The following is a 7,904-nucleotide window of genomic DNA, read 5'->3' on the forward strand; positions in this document are numbered from 1 at the left end:
TGGGTGGGGGACAGACAGACAGACAGAGGGGCAGGGGCGGACAGGTGGAGAGGAGGGGAGCAGACACTGAGAGAGAGGTGGGGAAGGGACAGGTGGAGAGGAGGGGGCAGACAGACAGACATGGGTGGGGGACAGACAGACAGACAGAGGGGCAGGGGCGGACAGGTGGAGAGGAGGGGGCAGACAGACAGACATGGGTGGGGGACAGACAGAGGGGCAGGGGCGGACAGGTGGAGAGGAGGGGGACAGACAGACGGCCAGGAATGGACAGGTGGAGAGGAGGGGGGCAGACACAAAGAGAGAGGTGGGGAAGGGACAGGTGGAGAGGAGGGGGGCAGACTGACATGGGTGGGGGACAGACAGACCAACAGAGAGGGGTGGGGAAGGGACGGGGGGGAGGAGGGGGACAGACGGGGGGACACAGGCGACACGGGACCCCTCCTGGGGATGGGCTGAGGAAAAGGAGACGTATTAAAGGAATAAAGCAGGCAAAGCAAGCCGACAGGGCGGATCGAAACGAGCGAAGTGCCCAGGGAGCGAGAGCCCACTGGAGCGATGGAAGATCAGAGCGGAACAGAGAAACACTCAGCAGAGGGACCGAAAGTAGAGGGCGAGGGGCAAGTGAGGACGGGTAGAGAACAAATACTACAGGAGGGAGAGCAAAGGGGCACTGACACCCCCCAAGTCCTTCCTAGGGGCAGAGCAGAGAATGACCCCATGCGTCCAATTCAAACCGGAGGCAAGACCCCCGCCACCTCTGGCTTCCATGGCTGCAAGATGGAGCCTGTTATTCCAAGTCCTCTAAAACCTGTTAGCAGCAGGTTTACACACCCACGTGCCCCGGCCACATGCTGTTCTGAGCTGTGCCCATTTCCCTGGTCACTCGCAGTGCAGAGACGTGGCCTGTCGGAGACGCAGAGCTGTTAAAGTTGCTCTGAAAGCTCTGTCCCAACAAGAGACTCGCTGCAGTACGGCAAAGGCACTCCCGTAGCACTGACAACACAACGGCCTGCAGGAAAGATGGCCTGTGGACTGAGACTCCCTGATCTGTCTCCATGTTACCTGGCTATGTTACTTCTGGGCCTAGCAGTCTTGCCAGGGGCCTGTAGCAGAGTGAAGCCTGGTGTTTTACGCTGTCAGAGATACTGGGTAAGTGATCAATGCGTGGCCAGCTGCCTCAATCTTCCTCAGGAGCTACACCCCGTCTAGCCTGTTATTTGCATCCACCCCAAATCAGTTCACCCTGGTGTTTGCAAGCAGGTGACAGGGACACTCACTCAGCCAGGACTCCAGGCAAATTTATTGCACACACGCAAACACACACACTTAACAGGTTTCAGAGTAGCAGCCGTGTTAGTCTGTATCCACAAAAAGAAAAGGAGGACTTGTGGCACCTTCGAGACTAACAAATTTATTTGAGCATAAGCTACAGCTCACTTAAGAAACCCCTCCACAGAGATGTCTGCCGAAGAGCCTCTTCCATCTAAACAGCAACCACAATGCACTGTGTCATATATAATTACACACAGCTAATGAAGCGCCAGTGAATCTCTGTCAATACCGAGAATCGGGTGCTAGCAGGAAAAGAAACGTGGCACGTCCAGCGCTCCAGCCTTGAACGCAAGCTCCTCAAACCTGCTGCCTGCTGGAACTCAGGATGAGTTAAATTAGTTCGGAAGGGCTGTGGCTCTTGTCCTGTTCCCTGCACTTGTGTCTCAGGCTCTCGGGCAGGGTACACCTGCCACAGCACGGTATCCCTTTGGCTCTGATGGAGCTACTAAGAATGTACAATGGGTAAGTGGGGAGCGTAGGGAGCTCCAGGGGGATTTCTGATGCTTCCCCAGAATGATGCCACAGCAGGATGAGGATGGGGATTATAGCCTCAAAATCAGAGCAGTGGACATTCCTGCTGAATCCAGATCCCCTCCTCTGTCCTGGCTCTGCAATGTTAACAGGAGTTGAAATACTGGCTTTTGGCACAAAAGCAAGCAGATCTGACTCTAAATACTCAGGGAGGCCATCTGTGGAGTAAGGAGAGGCCCTTTCAGTGCACTAAACACAAAGAGATACTGTTTATTTATGTGTATTGTAGCACCTAGGAACCCCCATCCCCTGCCCCCGTCGTGGACAATGACCCCATTGTGCTAGGCACTGTACAAATACAGAACAAAGAGCCAGTCCCTCTGGTACATTGTCAAGGGCATTTCTGGTTTCTTGGGTGAAAAACAAACCAATAGCGCTAATGATTTGGGAGCAGATACATTACACTTGTAAGTGGAGGCCGGGCTACTCTTCAGAAAAGAATGAGAGTGTGTTGCTTGTTCCTTGGATCACAGGTGGCAAATGATAAATTATGACCCTTCAATGCTACACTGAGCACTTATAAGACAGACTTTCTGTAAACTGCAAAATCTCTCTCTTCCTGAGATACTGGGCCAAATGCTGCTCTCAGTAACTGCCCAGTAACTCCACTTATGTCACTAGAGTTATTGTCTTTATTTTTTTACCAGCGTAACAGCAGAATTTGGCTTGTGCACGAATGGGTGAAGAAGTGCGTGCTTTTATCTACCATTTTACAAGGCACTTCACAACTTTTGTCCAGTTGTTGCCTTTAAATCTGAAGCCTTCCATCTCTTGTCAAACCCTTACAGCTGTCACAATGTGGTTTTCTCCCTGACGTTTCACCATTTGTGGCACACTTGAGTTTCTCAGAGTCTCATGTTCTGGGGCCGCACAGTGCTCATTTGGAAGCATCACAACGGATCTTGTGAGCGCTGCACTGACCCATGTGGTACGGGCAGGCAGCTGAGAATGCAGGCCTGAGCAGGGCAGCAGAAAGGGCGCAATGTTCATAGACGCTCCAATGAGGCACTTACAAGAAAGTCATTTGTGCCTTTAAGAGGCAGGATGCCTTCCTTTCCGGGGGTGTGAAGGAGGGGAATATTTAGGTGGTTTTAAACCTATGAAATGAAGTTAAAAACAAATATTGTTCAGGCCCCACTGAGGTTGCACGATTGGTATTTTGTAAATAGGAAACACAAAAAAGGAAGGGCCCTTCTGTAAAATTAACTTGGCCACCCTGCCTGTATGTTCCATCTTCCACTCATCTGTTTCTTCTTAAATATATGCATTGATATATGACTATGTTCTTAAATATATCCCATCAAATATACAGGGTGTAAGATAACGCCAGGTCAGTTCCTAGCGTAGGAACGTTGTGGGTCTAAAAGCCAGTGGAGCTAGGCTCACCAGCTGAGGGTCTAGCCCCTTGACTTTTACCTTTCCTTGACTTTGTTTAATCTTGAACATTTTTCAGTATTTAACTTTAGAAGTGCTTCCCATACTCAGTGACTAATGTTAGACATGGGGATTACTGGCTCAGTGGGCAGAACGTGGTTATATATAAAGATAATTGGCTCTTTTTCCTGTCTTGATAACGTCGGTACTAAATTTCCTCTCCCCAACATGGCGGGTAATTCTGCTTTCTGCTGTTTGGTTCTTCTTGGAATATACAAGTTTTGTGGTCTAGCAAGAGTAAGGGAAAGATCATGGAGGTAAAATGTGCTTCCTCCCATTTTATAACCACTACTGGCAGAGCAATACAGAGGCTCTCAGCCTTCAGACACCCCACAATCACCCCATTCCCATTACATGCCAGTTTTCTGAGTGATTCAGAAGGGGCGTCATGGAAATCAGAACAGTGTGGTTTGTGGGGGCTGTTTCTAACATCTGCGGAATGATAGCGCAGCTTACTCTTAAGGCATCACATTAGCACAAGCTGTTGCTGGTGAGACCAGAGCACCATTAGCAGATGCACAAGATGCCCCAAGGAATTTAAGTATCGAATAGATTTGACAGAAATGGTTATTACCGCCCTTTTATAGATGGGAAGCTAAGCCACAAGGAGATTAAGTGGCTTGTCCAGGAGCAAACAGGAAGTCAGTGGCAGAGTCCGTGATCTTCTGAGTGCTAGGTCAGTGCTTTAACCACCAATCTGTCCTTCTTTTGGATAACCACCCAACACTGGCTAGCTAGCGCCATCGCAATCTGACAAGCTGAAGAAGCTACCGCAGTCGATGCTATCCACCGATTCAGACATTTGTACTCATTGCACCCCTAATACTTAGCAGAGTTGCAGGGCTTAGTTATAACTCCTGCTGACATTGAAATTCATAGTTAACTTTAGCCTGATGTTTCCCCCTACTTTGAACATGCTCATAACTTTCTTTTCGGCTGAAATTTTCCACGATCGGCCTCTCCCTGAAGGTGAATGTTTGGGGAGAAATCTGAGCAAATGCCATTCACCCATTTTTGAGTTACATAAAGATGAAAAGAAAGTCTACCCTGCAGAGGTGATCAATTTCAATCAAAGCTCTTGGATTTGGTTGGGTAATAGTTACTATGGGGCTCAGTCTTGTGTGGTGCCGGGTTCCATCATCTACCACTGAATTCAGTAGGAGTTGAAGGTGATCACCATCTCTTAGGAGGACTCTGTACCTTACAGGATTAAGCCATAGAACTGCAAAGAATTGTCATGTTGGATCTTGATTGTTACACACTTCCCATCTAGTCTGACGCCCTGTATAACACAGGCTAGAGAACTTCCCTGTTAGGATATAGATATTCAGGCCTGTCTGCAAAGGCCTGTACTTTAAGAATTTAGGTGTATTCTTATCACTTGGCTAGTTCTAGAAGTATAAAAGAAAGAATCAAAATCACTGTCTGCTGGTGTAAGGGCCTTCTCTTACTGTGACAGTCTGAGGCCCTGTTCTTAGGCTAAGGCCTTTGGCTAAGCAGCAGAGGCAGCCATAAGCTGGGAAGCAAACGGTCACATCCTCACATTCCAAACTAGTCACATTGAAATAAGGTAAAAAGAAAAGGAGTACTTGTGGCACCTTAGAGACTAACCAATTTATTTGAGCATGAGCTTTCGTGAGCTACAGCTCACTTCATCGGATGCATACTGTGGAAACTGCAGCAGACATTATATACACACAGAGATCATGAAACAATACCTCCTCCCACCCCACTGTCCTGCTGGTAATAGCTTATCTAAAGTGATCATCAAGTTGGGCCACTTTCAGCACAAATCCAGGTTTTCTCACCCTCCACCTCCCCCCCCCCAAACTCACTCTCCTGCTGGTAATAGCCCATCCAAAGTGACAACTCTCTTCACAATGTGCATGATAATCAAGGTGGGCCATTTCCTGCACAAATCCAGGTTCTCTCACCCCTCACCCCCCTCCAAAAACCACACACACAAACTCTCTCTCCTGCTGGTAATAGCTCATCCAAAGTGACCATTCTCCCTACAATGTGCATGATAATCAAGGTGGGCCATTTCCAGCACAAATCCAGGCTTTCTCACCCCCCCACCCCCATACATACAATAAGGTGTTATTGAGCTGTTAGGCACTATCAGGACAGGATTGTATTCCTATCACCTCCAGAGAAAGGGAAGTGCCTAGAAAATGTAAAAGGAAACTTAGATAGCATCCTGTCTGGCAAGAACTCACTTATCAATAGCTGGGATGTGAAATCCTCACTTCTGTATTGTCTTGTCATTATAGTTCCCACTTTGCTATTGTTTGTCTGTATAATCTCTGTCTGGTTCTGTGATTGTTCCTGTCTGCTGTATAATTAATTTTGCTGGGTGTAAACTAATTAAGGTGGTGGGATATAATTGGTTACATAATCATGTTACAATATGTTAGGATTGGTTAGTTAAATTTCAGGAAAATGATTGGTTAAGGTATAGCTAAGCAGAACTCAAGTTTTGCTATATAATCTGTAGTCAGTGAGGAAGTGAGTGAGTGTGGGTGGGTGCATGGGTGTGTGTGGGGGGGGAGATGGGAACAGGGAATGGGTGTAAGGAAATTGGAATCATGTTTTGCTAAAGGGGGAAATGGGGCCAGGGAATGGGGGTAAGGAAATTGGAATAATGTTTGGCTAAGGGCAGGAATGGGAACAGGGACACAGGTGTCAGGCTCTGTGGTGTCAGAGCTGGGAAGGAGGATACTAAAGAAGGCAACTGGAATCATGCTTGCTGAAAGTTCACCCCAATAAACATCGAATTGTTTGCACCTTTGGACTTCGGATATTGTTGCTCTCTGTTCATGTGAGAAGGACCAGGGAAGTAAGTGGGTGAAGGAATAAGCCCCCTAACATTCCCCCCAAATAACTCCTAGATCATGTCTTTTAGAAAAACATCCAATCTTGATTTTAAAATTGCCAGTGATGGAGAATCTACTACAACCCTTGGTAAATTGTTCCAGTGGTTAACTACTCTCACTATTAACAATTAATGCCTTATTTCCAGTCTGAATTTGTCTTACTTTAACTTCCAGCCATTGGATCATGTTACACCTATCTCTGCTAGATTGAGGAGCCCACTATTAAATATTTGTTCCCCATGTAGATACTTATAGACTGTAATGAAGTCACCCCTTAACGTTCTCTTTGTTAAGCTATTTTCTATTATGGTTGCTTCTAGGAATCACATGCAAGGATCAGGGCCCCATTGTGCTAGGCACTGTCCAAAAAGATAATGAAGACAGTCCCTGTCCCAGAGAATGTACGATCTAGGTGTCAGACAGGATGTACTTTGAGAGTGAGACAGACAGAGAGAGCTGGGGAAATGTTAGGAGAAAAAGACCTCCTGACTGAGAGAAAAAGTTGTCCTTGTTCAACATCTTTTTCGGTTCCATTACAGAAAATAGACCTTAAAAAAATAAAGCTACTTAGATAGATAGATAGATAGATAGATTAGATTAGATATTATGTTTCTTCTGCTGAGGCCCCAATCTTGCAGTTGGATCCATTCAACCAGATTTCTGCAGGATCAGGGCCCAAGTGTATCAAGTCTGAGCATGGCTTGAGTGTATGCAGGTGATAAAGTAATTACTTCTATATACTTGCCAGTTAATTCCTTGGCAAGCCACAAGAGGAATCTAAGTGCAATCCCATTGCCATGGTGTCAGTTAGAGTTGAAATCCCCTTTCACTGCTGTCAGAAAGAGCTCAACTGCCCTTCGACCGAAGCTGTTTGCAGGAAGAGACAAATCATTAACTGCTGAAAAAAAGCCAATACGTTCACCTAAAAAATGAAACAACTGATTTTCACAGGCGCAGCTGCCATTCAAAAACCACTCAAACTACACTCTGTGTGAATGTAAAACTTCACAGCTTTGTAGTGGCTACAGGGTACTGCAAGTTCTCATGGCTATTGCAGTTATTTGTTCTGGCAAAGATGGAGAAGAAGGTGCTTCCTAGAGCAGGCTAGCAGAGCAGCTTTGGAGTGGCATTAACTTACATGGCTTCCTTTTCTGAGTCTTTTGATCCATCAGGATTTCTGTTGATTAATTTCTTATTGCTGCTACTGTCCCTTTGACCTGAGTGGTCAGTTAATATTTGGTGCCTTGCCGGGTTGTTTCCATCAGGAGGTGAAATGGATGCTCTGAGTCATGTATACCCCTTAGTGTGATCTTGTGTATTTACAAAAAATGCACACAAAGTCCTGAGTGGAGTAGAAACAAACAGACAGCAGTTTCCTCGCTCAGAAGTCCCCATGCCTGCCACTTTAGCAAGCTCAGTGCCCAAGAAACTCTGTGCTTCCTCTCAGGGTCGGACTCACAACTCCTTCTCCAGGCTTTTCTGCCTCCATACACAGGCTACAGATTGATATCCTAGCCTCTGCATTTGCAATTAGGCAAACCCTGGCGTCCCCTTGGCTAAGCTCTGACCTGTCCGTTCTAGTCCTTGGGCAGTCATTTTCACTGTTTGCTGCTCTCCTTGCTCCATCAAGGGTCTTGATTGCTCCTTCTGTTGAGCCTGAAAAGAATGGTTGGCAGCCCCGTTGGCTTTAGCCAGGGCTGTGATTGTCTTTGGATCCATGCCCCCCCCTTG

Source organism: Lepidochelys kempii, chromosome 8, assembly GCF_965140265.1.
Source record: "Lepidochelys kempii isolate rLepKem1 chromosome 8, rLepKem1.hap2, whole genome shotgun sequence".
In the NCBI taxonomy this organism is placed as follows: Eukaryota; Metazoa; Chordata; order Testudines; family Cheloniidae; genus Lepidochelys; species Lepidochelys kempii.